General features: G+C 49.1%; 1 long non-coding RNA gene across 5 annotated transcripts in view; it reads right to left on the bottom strand.

Moving 5' to 3' along the window:
• Positions 1–282: 282 nt before the first annotated feature.
• LOC129703063 (uncharacterized) overlaps positions 283–17,357 on the bottom strand; it is an 89,803-nt gene continuing 72,728 nt past the window's right edge. For all 5 annotated transcript variants that reach the window (XR_008724506.1, XR_008724504.1, XR_008724505.1 and 2 more), the window contains exon 4: positions 283–1,531. This is a non-coding gene — a long non-coding RNA (uncharacterized LOC129703063). The remainder of the gene's footprint in view (positions 1,532–17,357) is intronic.

The following is a 17,357-nucleotide window of genomic DNA, read 5'->3' as shown; positions in this document are numbered from 1 at the left end:
AAACCCCAGTGGTTCATTCTGGTCTGCAACACCTGAAGCAATATATAACAACCAGTTAGTTGTTAACAGAGACACAGAGACATTGAGAGATATTGATATCAAATACACTTTATTCAGTAACCATAAACAGGCAAAAGTTACAAAACATAATGGAACCATCAAATGACAATTGAAAAAAGATTAAACCAATATCTGAAGGGTTAAAAGAGGGATAATTGAGAATTAATGAATGTATGATTGAATGAATGAATGAATGATCAATGATTGAATGAATGAAATGAATGAATGTATGAATGAATGGATAAGTTTATTGGCCAAGTATTCACATACAAGGAATTTGCCTTGGTGCTCCGCCCGCAAGTGACAACGACATATAGTGACAGTTAGGAATGACACAGCTATGAAGTCAGTTCCTAGTAGAGATGGTGAATCCTACGGTGATGAAGAGAGCTTGCTGAGCTTTAACTGTGGAACATAGAACGGTACAGCACAGGGGCAGGACCTTCGGCCCACAATGTTCATGCTGAACATGATGCTCAGTTAAACTAATCTCCTCTGCCTGCATGTGATCCACCCCTCCATTCTCTGCATGTCCATGTGCAATCCAAAAGCCTCTTTAACACCGCTCTTGAATTTCTCCCCACCACCTGCTGTGTGCTATGTAATGATAATATCTAAATGATTACCATCCAAATGGCGTCAAGTTGGGAAAAGGGGAAGTACATCGGGATCTGGGGGTCCTTGTACATCAGTCTATGAAAGTAAGTATGCAGGTACAGCAGGCAGTGAAGAAAGCGAATGGCATGTTGGCCTTTATAACAAGAGGAATGAATATAGGAGCAAATAGGTCTTTCTGTAGTTGTACAGAGCCCTAGTGAGACCACATCTGGAGTATTGTGTGCAGTTTTGGTCTCCAAACCGGAGGAAGGACATTCTTGCTATTGAGGGAGTGCAGCGTTGGTTTACAAGGTTAATTCCCGGGATGGCGGAACTGTCATATGTTGATAGATTGGAGCGGCTGGGCTTGTATACTCTGGAATTTAGAAGGATGAGAGGATATCTTATTGAAGAGCAATTTAGAAGGATGAGAGGGAATCTTATTCGACAGTTGTACAGAGCCCTAGCTCGTCCCATACACCCACCACCCTCTGTGCGAAAAAGTTACCCCATGGTTATCTATTAAATATTTCCCCACTTACCTGCTCCACCTGCCTACGTTTGCTCCATGTCCCTCTAAAAAAGATCCTATCCATGTACCTGTCTCAATTTTTCTCAAGCGAAAGCAATGGTCCCTGCCTCAACTACCTCCTCCGGTAGCTCGTTCCACACGCCCACCACCCTTGGTGTGAAATGATGGGAGGGTTGGGATTGAGGGAGGCAGATATTAAGAGGGGGTGAGACTGAGGATAACAAACCAGTGGTAATCTCCTGTTGATGCCACCATCGTGAAGACAGCGGTCTCTGTCTTCTGGAGAAGAGCAGCGCATTCTTTGTATGGATACGCATGTCGTTCGATGAGACAAGAGCTGAACTGATAAAGAAACACACAGAAACATACCATTAATATTATGAACCGTTTCATAAGGCCAGAAGTGATAGGAGCGGAATGAGGCCATTCGGCCCATCAAGTCTACTCCACCATTCAATAATGGCTGATCTATCTCTCCCTCCTAACCCTATTCTCCTGCCTTCTCCCCATAATCCCTGACACCCATACTAATCAACAATCTACCTATCTATGTGTTTAAGAAGGAACTGCAGATGCTGGAAAATCGAGGGTACACAAAAAAGCTGGAGAAACTCAGCGGGTGCAGCAGCATCTATGGAGCGAAGGAAAAAGGCAACGTTTCGGGCCGAAACCCTTCTTCAGACGGGTTAATCTACCTATCTATCACTGCCTTAAAAATATCCATTGACTTGGCCTCCACAGCTTTCCATGGCAAAGAGTTCCACAGATTCACCACCCTCTGACTGACAAAATTCCTCCTCATCTTCCTAAGGGAGCATCCTTTATTTCTGAGACTATGGCCTCAGGTCCTAGACTCTCCCACATCCACTCTATCCAGGCCTTTCACTATTCGGTAAGTTTCAATGGGGTCCCCCCTCATCCTTCTAAACTCCAGCGAGTGCAGGCTGTGAAACACTCAACACACCTTTGTGCACGCAGGCCCAGTGGTCTGTCTGAGGTAGTTGTTAACATTGCTGTGTTTCTGGGGAGGTTATTGTTAATGGGAGAGGGATCTACGAGTCCAGGTGGATGGTTCCTTGAAGGTCGAGTCGCAGGTAGACAAGGTGGTCAAAGGTAGTGGCTTTTGGTACATTGGCCTTCATCAGTCAGAGTATTGAGTGGAGAAGTTGGGAGGTCATGTTGCAGTTGTACAAGACGTTGGTGAGGCCGCATTTAGATTATTGTGTTCAGTTCTGGGCACCGTGTTATAGGAAAGATGTTGTCAAGTAATTTGTTTGGTTGTTTTGTTGTTTGTCTTTTGCACAAAAGTCCGCGAGCATTGCCACTTTCATTTCACTGCACATCTCGTATGTGTATGTGACAAATAAACTTGACTTGACTTGACTTGACTTGACTTGACTTGAAGCTGGAAAGGGTACAGGGAAGATTTACGAGGGTGTTGCCAGGACTAGAGGGTGTGAGTTACAGGGAGAGGTTGAGTAGGCTGGGACTCTATTCCTCAGGATCTTACAGAGGTGTATAAAATCATGAGAGGAGTAGATCGGGTAGAGTCTCTTGCCCAGAGTAGGGGAATCGAGGACCAGAGGACATAGGTTCAAGGTGAAGGGGGAAAAGATTTAATAGGAATCTGAGGGGTAACTTTTTCACACAGAGGGTGGTGGGTGTATGGAACGAGCTGCCAGAGGAGGTCGTTGAAGCTGGGACTATCCCAACAATTAAGAAAATGTTAAACAGGTTTGGAGGGATATGGGCCAAACGCAGGCAGGTGGGACTAGTGTAGCTGGGACATGTTGGCCGGTGTGGGCAAGTTGGGCTGAAGGGTCTGTTTCCATGCAGTATCACTCATGACTCGAGCTAAAAACGCAGCTGACCAAAAAAACTGCAAAAAACATTACAGTGCACAAGCAAAACGATGAGGAATGATGGGGGGGGGGGGGGGGGGAAGGGGGGGGAGGGGGGGGGGGGGGGGGAGGGGGAAGGGGAAGGAGAGGGGGGGGGGGGGGTGGGGGGGGAAGGAGAGGGGGGAGGGGAGAAGACCAGGCCCACTGCAAAACGTGAGACAGAACTAAATTCAGCAATTTACCCGATTGGTAAATGAAATTGATTTTCATTCAGCCCGGCTCCTGCAGATGCAGCAGATGTCAGCGCTGTGATTTATGGGGTAGGTGGTGCTAATCATTCTCAGGTGACTGAGTGCGTCTTGGCTCCAGTCTGCCTCGACTGAACGACCTCCGACACAATAGACAAGAACACAAAACGCAGGGGTAGCTCAGTGGGAGGGAAGGAATGGGCGATGTTTTGGGTCGTGAAGAAGGTTCTCGGGAGGCTAGGATGTGGGGAGGATGTTTCCACTCGTGGGAGAGTCTAGGACCAGAGGGCACAGCCTCAGAATTAGAGGATGTTACATTAGGAAGGAGATGAGGAGAAATGTCTTTGGTCAGAGGGTGTTAAATTTGTGGAATTCTTTAGAAACATAGAAATTAGGTGCAGGAGTAGGCCATTCGGCCCTTCGAGCCTGCACCGCCATTCAATATTCAGATTCAGATTCAATTTTAATTGTCATTGTCAGTGTACAGTACAGAGACAACGAAATGGGATATTAGACAATATGATCATGGCTGATCATCCAACTCAGTATCCCGTACCTGCCTTCTCTCCATACCCCTGATCCCCTTAGCCAAAAGGGCCACATCTAACTCCCTCTTAAATATAGCCAATGAACTGGCCTCAACTACCCTCTGTGGCAGAGAGTTCCAGAGATTCACCACTCTCTGTGTGAAAAATGTTTTTCTCATCTTGGTCCTAAAAGATTTCCCCCTTATCCTTAAACTGTGACCCCTTGTCCTAGACTTCCCCAACATCGGGAACAATCTTCCTGCATCTAGCCTGTCCAACCCCTTAAGAATTTTGTAAGTTTCTATAAGATCCCCTCTCAATCTCCTAAATTCTAGAGAGTATAAACCAAGTCTATCCAGTCTTTCTTCATAAGACAGTCCTGACATCCCAGGAATCAGTCTGGTGAACCTTCTCTGCACTCCCTCTATGGCAAAAGTTGTGGAAGGTTGTGGAAACCAAGTCAGTGGATATATTTAAGGCAGAGATATTAGACAATAGACAATAGGTGCAGGAGCAGGCCATTTGGCCCTTCGAGCCAGCACTGCCATTCAATGTGATCCTGGCTGATCATCCCCAATCAGTACCTCGTTCCTGCCTTCTCCCCATATCCCCTGATATAGATAGATAGATAGATTCTTGATTAGTGCGGGTGTCAGAGGTTTTGGGCAGAAGGCAGGGGAGTGGGGTTAGGAGGGAGAGATAGATCAAACATCATTGAATGGCAGAATAGACTTGATGGGCTGAATGGCCTATTTCTACTCCTATCACTTATGACCTTATGAGTAAACGTTATTCCTTTATCATGTATCTGTACACTGTGGACGGCTCGATTGTAATCATGTATTGTCTTTCCGCTGACTGGTTAGCACGCAACGAAAAAGCTTTTCACTGTACCTCAGTACACGTGACAATAAACTAAACTGACCCATGTTCCCTTGTATAAATGACAGGTGCAAGAGTGTCACATTGCAGTGCCTACATGACCATAAGGACCCATTGAACCGTTGAGAGAGGCTTAGACAACAGCTGAAGTCCCTGACTCCGAGGGTGAGCCTACTCGCTAGAATTTAGAAGATTGAGGGGGGACCTTATAGAAACTTACAAAATTCTTAAGGGGTTGGACAGGCTAGATGCAGGAAGATTGTTCCCAATGTTGGGGAAGTCCAGAACAAGGGGTCACACAGTTTAAGGATAATGGGGAAATCTTTTAGGACCGAGATGCGAAAAACATTTTTTACACAGAGAGTGGTGAATCTGTGGAATTCTCTGCCACAGAAGGTAGTTGAGGCCACACAGTTCATTGGCTATATTTAAGAGGGAGTTAGATGTGGCCCTTGTGGCCAAAGGGATCAGAGGGTATTGAGAGAAGACAGGGATAGGATACTGAGTTGGATGATCAGCCATGATCATATTGAATGGCGGTGCAGGCTTGAAGGGCCGAATGGCCTCTACTCCTGCACCTATTTTCTATGTTTCTCCCGTTGGAACACCGTGAGTCAACGCAAAAGGCACCTCTTGTAGGAAGGAACTGCAGATGCTGGTTTAAACCGCAGACACCAAAAATGCCGGAGTAACTCAGCGGGACAGGCAGCATCTCTGGAGAGAAGGAATGGGCGACCTTTCGGGGCCTCTTGCCGACTCCCTGTAAAACAGGCTGATAATATGTCACCACGCAAACCAACGCACAACTCTGAAGGCCAGCGAGGGCACAAGGCAAGGTTTCACCCAATTAGCACAATGCCTCGGTAGTGCAAGTTAGTGGAGTGTTTAGCATTCCAATGGAGTCTGGCCTTATCTACTCAACACACACAAAAACATTCCCACTGGTTTTAGACAGACAGAGGTTACCAGGAAAATCCAAATTCCTGAAGTCTATCAGCAGCAGCCCCACCCCCCCCCCCACTGCTCAAATCCACTGTCCCTCCCCCCCCCCCCCCCCCCCCCCCCCCCCGAGTAGTTTATGTTGATACGTTCTAGGAGAATTAGGCCATTCGGCCCATCAGGTCTACTCCGCCATTCAATCATGGCTGATCTCTCTCTCCCTCCTAACCCCATTCTCCTGCCTCCTCCCCGGAACCCCTGACACTCGAACTATTCAAGAATCTGTCTATCTCCGCCTTAAAAATATCCATTGACTTGTGGCCTCCACACCTCCCTAACCTATTTAGTCTTATTAGTGGATGTGGAGAGGATGTTTCCACTGGTGGGAGAATCCAGGAGCAGGGGCCACGGCCTCAGGAGAAAAGGACGTAACCTTCAGGAAGGAGATGAGGAGGAAATTTCTTTAGTCGGAGGGTGGTGAATCTGTGGAATTCTTTGCCGCAGACGGCTGTGGAGGCCAAATCAATGGGTATGTTTAAGGCGGAGATAGATAGGTTCTTGATCGGTACGGGTGTCAGGGGTTACGGGGAGAAGGCAGGAGAATAATGGGGTTAGGAGGGAGAGATAGATCAGCCATGATTGAATGGCGGAGTAGACCTGATGGGCCGAATGGCCTGATTCTACTCCTGGACCTTCGGGACTAACTGATGGCTGTAGATCAAAGGTTTAAAAAATATATATATATCTTGACACGGCTGAACAATGGGAGTATTTCTGAGGAAGGGTCTCCCGTTCCTTCTCTCCAGAGATGCTGCCTGGCCCGCTGAGTTACTCCAGCCATTGTGTCTGTCTTCAGTAACTGTGGGCAGATGTAGCTGAGGCCGGCGTCAGGATAAAGGGCATAGCTGGGAAAGAACATCAGCGCGCTGGATGTTAAGACAGAGGTGTGTGTGTGTGTGTGTAACCGCCCTTGTCTATTCCCTTCCTCTGCGGCACAGCCTCTGATGATAGCTCAGACAGCAGTTAATGAATTTGTCTGGTGTGCCTGCAAGCAATGACGATAGAATTGCTAATATCTCCCCGGCTATGAATCCAATCCGCACGCTCTCCTCTCCTCTCCTCTCTCTTCTTCCTCTCTCCTCCCCCCCACCCCTCATATCTCCATCTCTCCCCCTCCCCTCTCCAACACCACCTCTCCCCACTCTCTCTTCTCCTCCCCCTCCCTCCTCAACTCTCTCCATCTCCCTCTCCTCTCACCATTTCCTCCCCTCGCATCTCCCCCACTTCCCCTCTCCCTTCTCCTCTCCCCCACTCCCTCAACTCTCTCCCCCCCCCCCTCACTTCCCCCCTTTCCCCCTCTCCATCTCCCCCCACCTCTCCTCTACCTCACTTCCCCTCCTCCCCCTCTCCTCCTCTCCGCCCCTCCTCTTCCCCACTCCCTCAACTCTTCTCCCCTCTCCATCTCCCCCCCGTCTCTCCCCCCCCACCCCCCCTCATCTCCTCTCTCCTCCACCCCTCTCTCTCCCCCTCCCCCTCTCCCCCCCCCCCCATTCCCCATATCTCCCCCCCCAAATTCCCTCTCTCTCTCTCTCTCGTGGTGACGACTTGGGATCCTTAATCCGTCTTCCCGTAACGGATATCCTCCAAATTCAGACAAAAGAAAAATCGCTGCTGAGCTTGGAAGCAATTTGATTTGGCCAATTTGTCTTTCTGATCTGGGAGGAACTGAGGAGAGGGAGGGAGATCGAGGAGAGGGAGGGAGGTAGAGGAGAGGGAGGGAGATCGAGGAGAGGGAGGGAGGTAGAGGAGAGGGAGGGAGGGAGGGAGGGGAGGGAGGGAGAGGGAGGGAGGGGAGAGGAGGTAGGGAGGCAGATCGAGGAGAGGGAGGGAGATAGAGGGGAGGGAGGTAGGTAGAGGAGAGGGAGGGAGGTAGAGAAGAGGGGGAGGGAGGTAGAGGAGAGGGAGGGAGATAGAGGGGAGGGAGGGAGGTAGAGGAGAGGGAGGGAGGTAGAGGAGAGGGAGGGAGGGAGGTAGAGGAGAGGGAGGGAGGTAGAGGAGAGGGAGGGAGGGAGTAGAGGAGAGGGAGGGAGGTAGAGGAGAGGGAGGGAGGGAGGTAGAGGAGAGGGAGGGAGGTAGAGGAGAGGGAGGGAGGGAGGTAGAGGGGAGGGAGGGAGGTAGAGGAGAGGGAGGGAGGGGAGGATAGGGAGAGGGAGGTAGGTAGAGGAGGGAGGGAGGGAGGGAGGGAGGGAGAGGAGAGGGAGGGAGGGAGAGGAGAGGGAGAGAGTGTGTGAGAGAGAGAGAGAGAGAGAGAGGGAGGGAGAGGAGAGGAGAGGGAGGGAGGGAGAGGAGAGGGGAGGGTAGGAGAGAGGAGAGGAGAGGGAGGGAGGTAGAGGAGAGGGAGGGAGGTAGAGGAGAGGGAGGGAGAGTAGAGGAGAGGGAGGGAGATCGAGGAGAGGGAGGGAGATCGAGGAGAGGGAGGGAGGTAGAGGAGAGGGAGGGAGGTAGAGGAGAGGGAGGGAGGTAGAGGAGAGGGAGGGTGATCAAGGAGAGGGCATTTTGCCTTTCCTCACACACACAATTCCTCTCGAGGCACAGAAATAAATTGTGTTTTAAAAAAAAACCGCGTGACATACATATTTTTTTAAAATACGGAACAAACGACTGAGTCGCCAACACATTAATCTTCCTTGGTCTTTTGTTCTTGCTAAGGTTTTTTTTCGCTGAGTGCGGCGTGCCTGTCTGATCCTTTATCGAGTGTTAAGGTGGTTACTAAAGGAGCAACTCTGCTTCCCAACAAGGGCCAAGAGAGAGGGAGTGGGAGAGACACAGCGAGCGGCCGTGTTCAGTACGCAAGATCTATTAACCGTTTTCCTTCCTTTTTCCAGCGACACTGCCTGACCCGCTGAGTTACTCCAGCTTTTTAGGTCATAAGTGCTAGGAGGAGAATCAGGCCATTCGGCCCATCAAGTCTACTCCGCCGTTCAATCATGGCTGATCTATCTCTCCCGCCCCACCCCATTCTCGTGCCTTCTCCCCGTAACCCGACAACCCGTACTAATCAAGAATCTATCTATCCATCTCTGTCGTAAAAATATCCACTGACTTGGCCTCCACAGTCTGCTGTGGCAAATAATTCCACAGATTCACCACCCTCTGACTAAAGAAATTCCTCCTCATCTCCTTCCTAAAGGAACGTCCTTTAATTCTGAGGCGGTGGTTACTGGTCCTAGGCTCTCCCACTAGTGGGAATATCCTCTCCACATCCACTCTATCCCGGCCTTTTGTGTCTATCTTCAGTCAAACCAGCAACTGAACAGAACCAGGATCTCCATACTGGAATATTGCGTACTGCTTTGAACAGGGACGGTTCTGAGGCGGAGGGTTGTATCAATTCCACACATTCACCACCCTCTGACTAAAGAAATTCCTTCATAGCAAAAGGATTTGAGTATAGGAGCAGGGAGGTTCTACTGCAGTTGTACAGGGACTTGGTGAGACCACACCTGGAGTATTGCGTACAGTTTTGGTCTCCTAATCTGAGGAAATAAATTCTTGCCATAGAGGGAGTGCAGAGAAGGTTCACCAGACTGATTCTTGGGATTTCAGGACTTTCATATGAGGAAAGACTGGATAGACTCGGCTTGTACTCGCTAGAATTTAGAAGATTGAGGGGGGATCTTATAGAAACTTACAGAATTCTTAAGGGGTTGGTCAGGCTAGATGCAGGAAGATTGTTCCCGATGTTGGGGAAGCCCAGAACAAGGGGTCACAGCTTGATAAGGGGGAAGTATTTTAGGACCGAGATGAGAAAAACATTTTTCACACAGAGAGTGGTGAATCTGTGGAATTCTCTGCCACAGAAGGTAGTTGAGGCCACAGTTCATTGGCTATATTTAAGAGGGAGTTAGATGTGGCCCTTGTGGCTCAAGGGATCAGGGGGTATGGAGAGAAGGCAAGTATGGGATACTGAGTTGGGTGATCAGCCATGATCATATTGAATGGCTGTGCAGGCTCGAAGGGCCGAATGGCCTACTCCTGCACCTATTGTCTATGTTTCCCACACTTCATTCCTTGCCATTACCCTTTCCCTTAATCCTTTTATCTCCCGCTTGTCCGCTGATTTCCCCAGGGTAATGGATCTCAAGACGGCAGCAAGATGGTCTGTTGGTGAAGACCACCACCCAAGATAGTAGACACAAAGGAATGAATTTTAGGGGGAAAACGATGAACCGGAAAAATACAATTACCCATCGTCTCCGAGACCACTGGCCACACCATGGCTTTCAAGAACCTCGTGAATGAATAAGTTTATTGGCCAAGTATTCACATACAAGAAATTTGCCTTGGTGCTCCGCCCACAAGTGACAACATGACATACAGTGACAGTTAGGAATGACACATAAAAAATTGAACATTAATAATCAAACATTATTGATTAAACAAGTGAATTAAATAAAATACCAGAGCAAAAGGAGGCTACAGATTTTTGGTTATTGAGTAACAGAGAAAATAGGTGCAGGAGGAGGCCATTCGGCCCTTCGAGCCTGCACCGCCATTCATTGTGATCATGGCTGATCGTCCCCAATCATTAACCCGTGCCTGCCATCTTCCCCATATCCCTTGATTCCACTAGCCCCTAGAGCTGCTACTCGTGGGGAAAAAAAACTGTTTTTATGTCTGGCTGTGGCAGCTTTGACAGTCCGGAGTCGCCTTCCGGAGGGAAGTGATTCAAAGAGTTTGTGGGCAGGGTGAGAGGGGTCAGAGATGATCTTGCCCGCTCGCTTCCTGGCCCTTAGCGTACAGTTCATCAATGGAGGGAAGGTTGCAGCCAATAACCTTCTCTGCTGATCGGACGATTCGCTGCAGCCTCCGGGTGTCGTGCTTGGTGGCTGAGCCAAACCAGACCATGATGGAGAAGGTGAGGACAGACTCTACGATGGTCGTATAGAATTGGACCATCATTGCCTGTGGTAGATTGTGCTTCCTCAGCTGCCGCAGGAAGTACAACCTCATCCTTAGCTTTGAATCCCTTCTCATTCCATGCAATCCCTCCTCATCCTTACAACCCTTCTTTCTCTTCTCTAATCTTCTTATAGGCTTCACCTTTCCCTCTCTGTAATCCGCCTTGTGATAAACTTCACCTTCTCTCCCCCATTTCATCTCCCCGTGTCGTGACCTTACTGACAGACCTAGCTTTGCTCTTCAATCCTGGCTGCTTGTCCAACCTCGATATCGTTCTCCTCCCCTTCTCTCTGGGCAGTTTTGGTTTGCACGTTGCTTGATGTTAGCCAAGGTATGTGATGGGACACTGTCGTGTTTTAGTGTTAGAGATACAGCGTGGAAACAGGCCCTTCGGCCCAACGAGTCCGTGCCGGCCAGCGATCCCCGCACACTAACACTATCCTAACTGGCACCAAGGACAATTTACACACACGCCAAGCCAATTAACCTGCACATTCAAGATTCAACATTTGATTGCCATTGTGAAGTGTACAAGTACAGAGACAACGAAATGCAGTTAGCATCTCATCCAGAAGTGCAAACACAGAATAATGGAACAGTAATATATATATATATATATGTATATACAGTAGCAGTAATGCAATTTTATCTACAGGTGCCCAGTTCTAGTCAGGGGTTACGGGGAGAAGGCAGGAGAATGGGGTTAGGAGGAAGCAAGGGAGCGCACCTTATATCTCTCTTGGTGTATGTCACAAAGATCAGATAGATCGCATCAACAATGCTGGATGTGGGGCCCTGCAGCTGTGCGGAAAATGGCAGCCAGCTTTCAACGCTTCAGTGGCTCCAGAAATGCATGGGGTGGCTTGGTTACAAAATGTATCTGTCCACTGTGGACGGACAGCTCGATTGTAATCATGTACTGTCTTTCTGCTGACGGGTTAGCACGCAACAAAAGCTTTTCGCTGTACCTCGATACACGTGACAATGAACTGAACTGAAGCCAGGTTCGATCCTGACTACGGGCGCTGTCTGTACAGAGTTTGTACGTTCTACCTGTGATCGCGTGGGTTTTCTCCGGGTGCTCCGGTTTCCTTCCACATTCGAAAGACGTGCAGGTTTGTAGGTTAATTTGGCTTTGGTAAATATTGTAAACTGTCCCTGGGGAGAGTTAGTCCATGGGGTGGTAGCTGGTCGGCATGGACTCGGTTGCCATGTTGAATCTCTAAACTAAATGTTATAAATATTACTGCACAGACACCATTTAACCCATGTTACATCACCATTTTGAACCACCATTTAAAATCATCACCAAAATGGATTTTTTTTTTTAAATTTTAGTTTAGAGATACAGCACGGAAACAGGCCCTTCGGCCCACCGAGTCCGCACTGACCAGCGATCCCTGCACATTAACACTATCCTATACACACCACACTAGGATCTATTTACACTTATACCAAGTATACAAACATAATCCAACTAACCTCGAAACCTGCACGTCTTTGGAGTGTGGGAGGAAACTGAAGATCTCACGCAGACCCACGCAGGTCACAGGGAGAACATGCAAACTCCGTACAGACAGCACCCGTAGTCGGGATCGAGCGCGGGTTTCTGGCGATGCAAGCGCTTTAAGGCAGCGACTCTACCGCTGCGCCACCGTTTGAAATGAGGGGTTTAAATTTCTTTAGACTGCACTTTTTATTTTTGAGATACAACGCTGAACCAGGCCCTTCAGCCCACCGAGCCCGTGCCGACCCAGTACACTAGAACTATCCTAATTAAGGGACTATTTACAGAAAGCAATTAACCTGCAAATCTGTGCGTCTTTGGAGTGTGGGATGAAGCCAGAGCACCCAGAGAAAACCCACGCGGTCTCCGGTCAGACCGCAGCGTTAGTCAGGATCGAACTCGGGTCTCTGGCGCCGTCAGGCAGCAACTCTACCGCTGCGCCAGCGTGCCGCCCGATTCTCGTCAGCCCAGGTCCCAGATCACTTTGCAGATGAAGGGATTTCAATCATTACATTTAAGAGAGTCTTCAACCATCGCAGGCATCGACTTAGAACAGTCCAGCAGAAGAACTTAGACAATAGACAATAGGTGCAGGAGTAGGCCATTTGGCCCTTCGAGTCAGCACCGCCATTTAATGTGATCATGGCTGATCATCCCCAATCAGTACCCCGTTCCTGCCTTCTCCCCATATCCCCTGACTCTGCTATTTTTAAGAGCCCTATCTAGCTCTATCTTGAAAGCATCCAGAGAACCGGCCTTCACCGCCCTCTGAGGCAGAGAATTCCACAGACCCACCACTCTCTGTGAGAAAAAGTGTTTCCTCGTCTCCGTTCTAAATGGCCGACCCCTTTATTCTTAAACTGTGTGTGTGGCCCCTGGTTCTGGACTCCCCCAACATCGGGAACATGTTTCCTGCCTCTAGCGTGTCCAAACCCTTAATAATCTTGTTTAAGAAGGAACTGCAGATGCTGGAAAATCGAAGGTACACAAAAATGCTGGAGAAACTCAGCGGGTGCAGCAGCATCGATGGAGCGAAGGAGATAGGCAACGTTTCAATGAGATCCCCTCTCAACCTTCTAAACTCCAGAGTGTACAAGCCCAGCCGCTCCATTCTCTCAGCATATGACAGTCCCGGGAATTAACCTTGTGAACCTACGCTGCACTCCCTCAATAGCGAGAAGTTTCTTTGGCCGACAGGTGTCAGAGGTTATGGGCAGCAGGCAGGAGAATGGGGTTAGGAGGGAAAGATAAAGAGAAGCCATGTTTGAATGGCGGAGTAGACCTGATGGGCCGAATGGCCTGCTTCTACTCCTGTCACTTATGACCTCAAACCTTATTCCCTTATCATGTATCTGTACACGGTGAATGGATCGATTGTAATCAATAATCATATATTGCCATTCCGTTGACTGGATAGCATGCAACAAAATCTTTTCACTGTACCTCATACTGATCTGGACTGAACATAATCCATGTGCCTATCCAAAAGTCTCTTAAACTCCACTATCGTATCTGCCTCCACCACCACCCCTGGCAAGTGCATTCCAGGCACCCGCCATCCTCTGTGTCAAAAAACTTGCCCCGCATATCTTTAAGCTTTGCCCTCTCTCATGTTTGATTTTTCCATCCTGATTGTCTACCTTAGACAAAGTCAGCGGATAACAATGCCTCGCCTCCACAGCCCTCATAACCGCTTTAGTCGGAGGCTGGTGAACATAGAAACATAAAAAATAGGTGCAGGAGGAGGCCATTCGGCCCTTCGAGCCAGCACCGCCATTCATTGTGATCACGGCTGATCGTCTCCAATCAATAACCCGTGCCTGCCTTCTCCCCATATCCCTTGGCTCCACTAGCCCCTAGAGCTCTATCCAACTCTCTCTTAAATTAAGGGACAGAAGTTTAGGGGTAATATGAGGGGGAACTTCTTTATTCAGAGAGTGGTAGCAGTGTGGAATGAGCTTCCAGTGGAAGTGGTGGAGGCAGGTTCATTGGTATCATTTAAAAATAAATTGGATAGGCATATGGATGAGAAGGGAATGGAGGGTTATGGTATGAGTGCAGGCAGGTGGGACTAAGGGTAAAAAAAAGTTGTTCGGCACGGACTTGTAGGGCCGAGATGGCCTGTTTCCGTGCTGTAATTGTTATATGGTTATATGGTTAAATCCATCCAGTGACTTGGCCTCCACTGCCCTCTGTGGCAGGGAATTCCACAAATCCACAACTCTCTGGGTGAAAAAGTTTTTTCTCACCTCAGTCTTAAATGACCTCCCCTTTATTCTAAGACTGTGTGTGGCCCCTGGTTCTGGACTCGCCCAACATTGGGAACATTTTTGCTGCATCTAGCTTGTCCAATCCTTTTATAATTTTATATGTTTCTAAAAGATCCCCCCCCTCATCCGTCTAAGAAATGGAATTCATTGCCATAGACGGCTGTGGAGGCCACGTCAGTGGATATTTTTACGGCATGGATAGATAAGATTCTTGATTAGTGCGGGTGTCAGAGGTTACGGGGAGAAGGCAGGAGAATGGGGTTAGGAGGGAGAGATAGATCAGCCGTGATTGAATGGCGGAGTAGACGTGATGGGCCGAATGGCCTAATTCTGCTCCTATCTCTTATGATCTTATCTACGCCTCTCATCATTTTATATTCTCCCACACAGGCGATAAAGGCCTTCACGCAACAATAAGCTTCCCACCGTACCTCTGTACACGTGACAATACTAAGCTAAACACCTTCCGTGATGGCCTCACAGGGACTTGTTTGAGAGGTTAAAGGTCGAGGCCAAACATTTGTGACCTGACCTCACCTTCCGCACACCTAATGGCTCCTAGGTTCATAAGTCATGGGAGCAGAATGAGGCCATTCGGCCGATCGAGTCTACTCCGCCATCCAATCATGGCTGATCTATCTCTCCCTCCTAACCCCATTCTCCTGCCTTCTCCCCATAACCCCTGACACCCGTACCAATCAAGAATCTATCTATCTCTGCCTTAAAAAAATATCCACTGACTTGGCCTCCACCGCCGTCTGTGGCAAAGAATTCCACAGATTCACCACCCTCTGACTAAAGAAATTCCTCCTCATCTCCATCCTAAAAGTTACGTCCTTTTAATTCTGAGGGTTATGACGAAATGGACACAGAATGATATCCGAGTAGCGTCGCCACTTGCTTTTTCTCTGGAGATGCTGCCTGACCCCACTGAGTTACTCCAGCACTTTGTGCCTTATCTCTGGTGTCAAACCAGCATCCGCAGCTTTGTTCCGAGATCTGGCCTCCGCCGCCGTCTGTGGCAATGAATCCCGTCGACTGAGTGGGCGGATGAATGTCCCGCCAATCTTGAAGAGCCCTATCTAGCTCTCTATTGAAAGTATCCAGAGAACCGGCCTCCACCGCCCTCTCAGGCAGAGAATTCCACAGACTCACAACTCTCTGTGTGAAAAAATGTTTCCTCGTCTCCGTTCTAAATGGCTTACCCCTTATTCTTAAACTGTGTGTGGCCCCTGGTTCTGGACTCCCCCAACGTCGGGAACATGTTTCCTGCCTCTAGCGTATCCAAACCCTTAATAATCTTATATGTTTCAATAAGATTCCCTCTCATCCTTCTAAACTCCAGAGTGTACAAGCCCAGCCGCTCCATTCTCTCAGCATATGACAGTCCCGCCATCCCGGGAATTAACCTGGTGAACCTACGCTGCACTCCCTCAATAGCAAGAATGTCCTTTCTCAAATTAGGGGACCAAAACAGCACACAATACTCCAGGTGTGGTCTCACTAGGGCTCTGTACAACTGCAGAAGGATCTCTTTGCTTCAATAAGATAGCCCTCTCATCCTTCTAAACTCCAGAGTGTACAAGCCCAGCCGCTCCATTCTCTCAGCATATGACAGTCCCGCCATCCCGGGAATTAACCTGGTGAACCTACGCTGCACTCCCTCAATAGCAAGGATCTCTGGAGAGAAGGGACGGGTGACACTTCGGGTCGAGACCCCCTATCTCCAGGTCGGCGTGTCGGGTTGCTCATCATCGGGTCGGGGTCGGGGTGGGCTCGTTGGCCGGTTGAGGTGGTCTAGGGACCTTCGCCCAGATCCCAAGAACCAAACTTGTGATATTTGAATGTGGACGGACTCACAAGTTAGGGTCTCAGGGACTGGGAGAGGATCCACAATCGTGTCGGGGTCCATGGAACACACGGTACCTCTGCCACAGAGGAAATCTTCTTAATCATGGCTGATCTATCTCTCCCTCCCAAACCCATGTCCCTGCCTTCTCCCCATAACCCCTGACACCTGTACCAATCTAGAATCTATCTATTCTCTGCCCTAAAAATAGCCTCCACGGCCTTCAGTGGCAAATAATTCCACAGATTCACCACCCTTTCACTAAAGAAATTCTTCCTCATCTCCTCCCTAAAAGAGCGTCCTTTAATTCTGAGGCTACGACCTCTAGTCCTAGACTCTCCCACCAGTGGAAACATCAATAGACAATAGGTGCAGGAGTAGGCCATTCGGCCCTTCGAGCCAGCACCGCCATTCAATCATCCCCAATCAGTACTCCGTTCCTGCCTTCTCCCCATATCCCCTGATTCCGCTATTTTTAAGAGCCCTATCTAGCTCTCTCTTGAAAGCATCCAGAGAACCTGCCTCCACCGCCCTCTCCACATCCACTCTATCCAGGCCTTTCACTATTCTGTACGTTTCAATGAGGTTCCCCCCTCATTCTTCTAAACTCCAGCGAGTACAGGCCCAGTGCCGACAAACGCTCAACATACGCTAACCCACACATTCCTGGGATCGTTCTTGTAAACCTCCTCTGAACCCTCTCCAGAGCCAGCACATCCTTCCTCAGATATGGGGCCCAAAACTGCTCACAATATTCCCTCATTCTGTCACTGTAACCTGTTTTCTCCTCACCTTTCTTGCACCGTCCAAAACCCCTTAAAGAACCATCGACACACAGCGGCGGCACGGTGGCGCCGTTCTCCCCGTGACCTCGTGGGTTTTCTCCAGGTGCTCCGGTTTCCTCCCACACACCAAAGCCCTGCGGGTTTGTAGGTTAATTGGCTTCTGTAAATTGTCCCTATGGTGTTGGCTAGAACTGATGGTCGCGGGCGATCGCTGGTCGGCGCGGACTCGACGGGCCGAAGGGCCTGTCTCCACCCTGTACCTCTCAACTAAACTAAGCACAGAAACAGGCCCCTCCATCCAAATAGTCCAAGCCGACCAAGATGCCCTGTCTAAGCTGGGCCCAATTGCATGCTTATC

The sequence above is a fragment of the Leucoraja erinacea genome, chromosome 13 (genome assembly GCF_028641065.1).
Source record: "Leucoraja erinacea ecotype New England chromosome 13, Leri_hhj_1, whole genome shotgun sequence".
Taxonomy (NCBI): domain Eukaryota; kingdom Metazoa; phylum Chordata; class Chondrichthyes; order Rajiformes; family Rajidae; genus Leucoraja; species Leucoraja erinaceus.
Note: the sequence above shows the minus strand (reverse complement) of the source record. Positions and strands in the feature narration are given on the sequence as shown.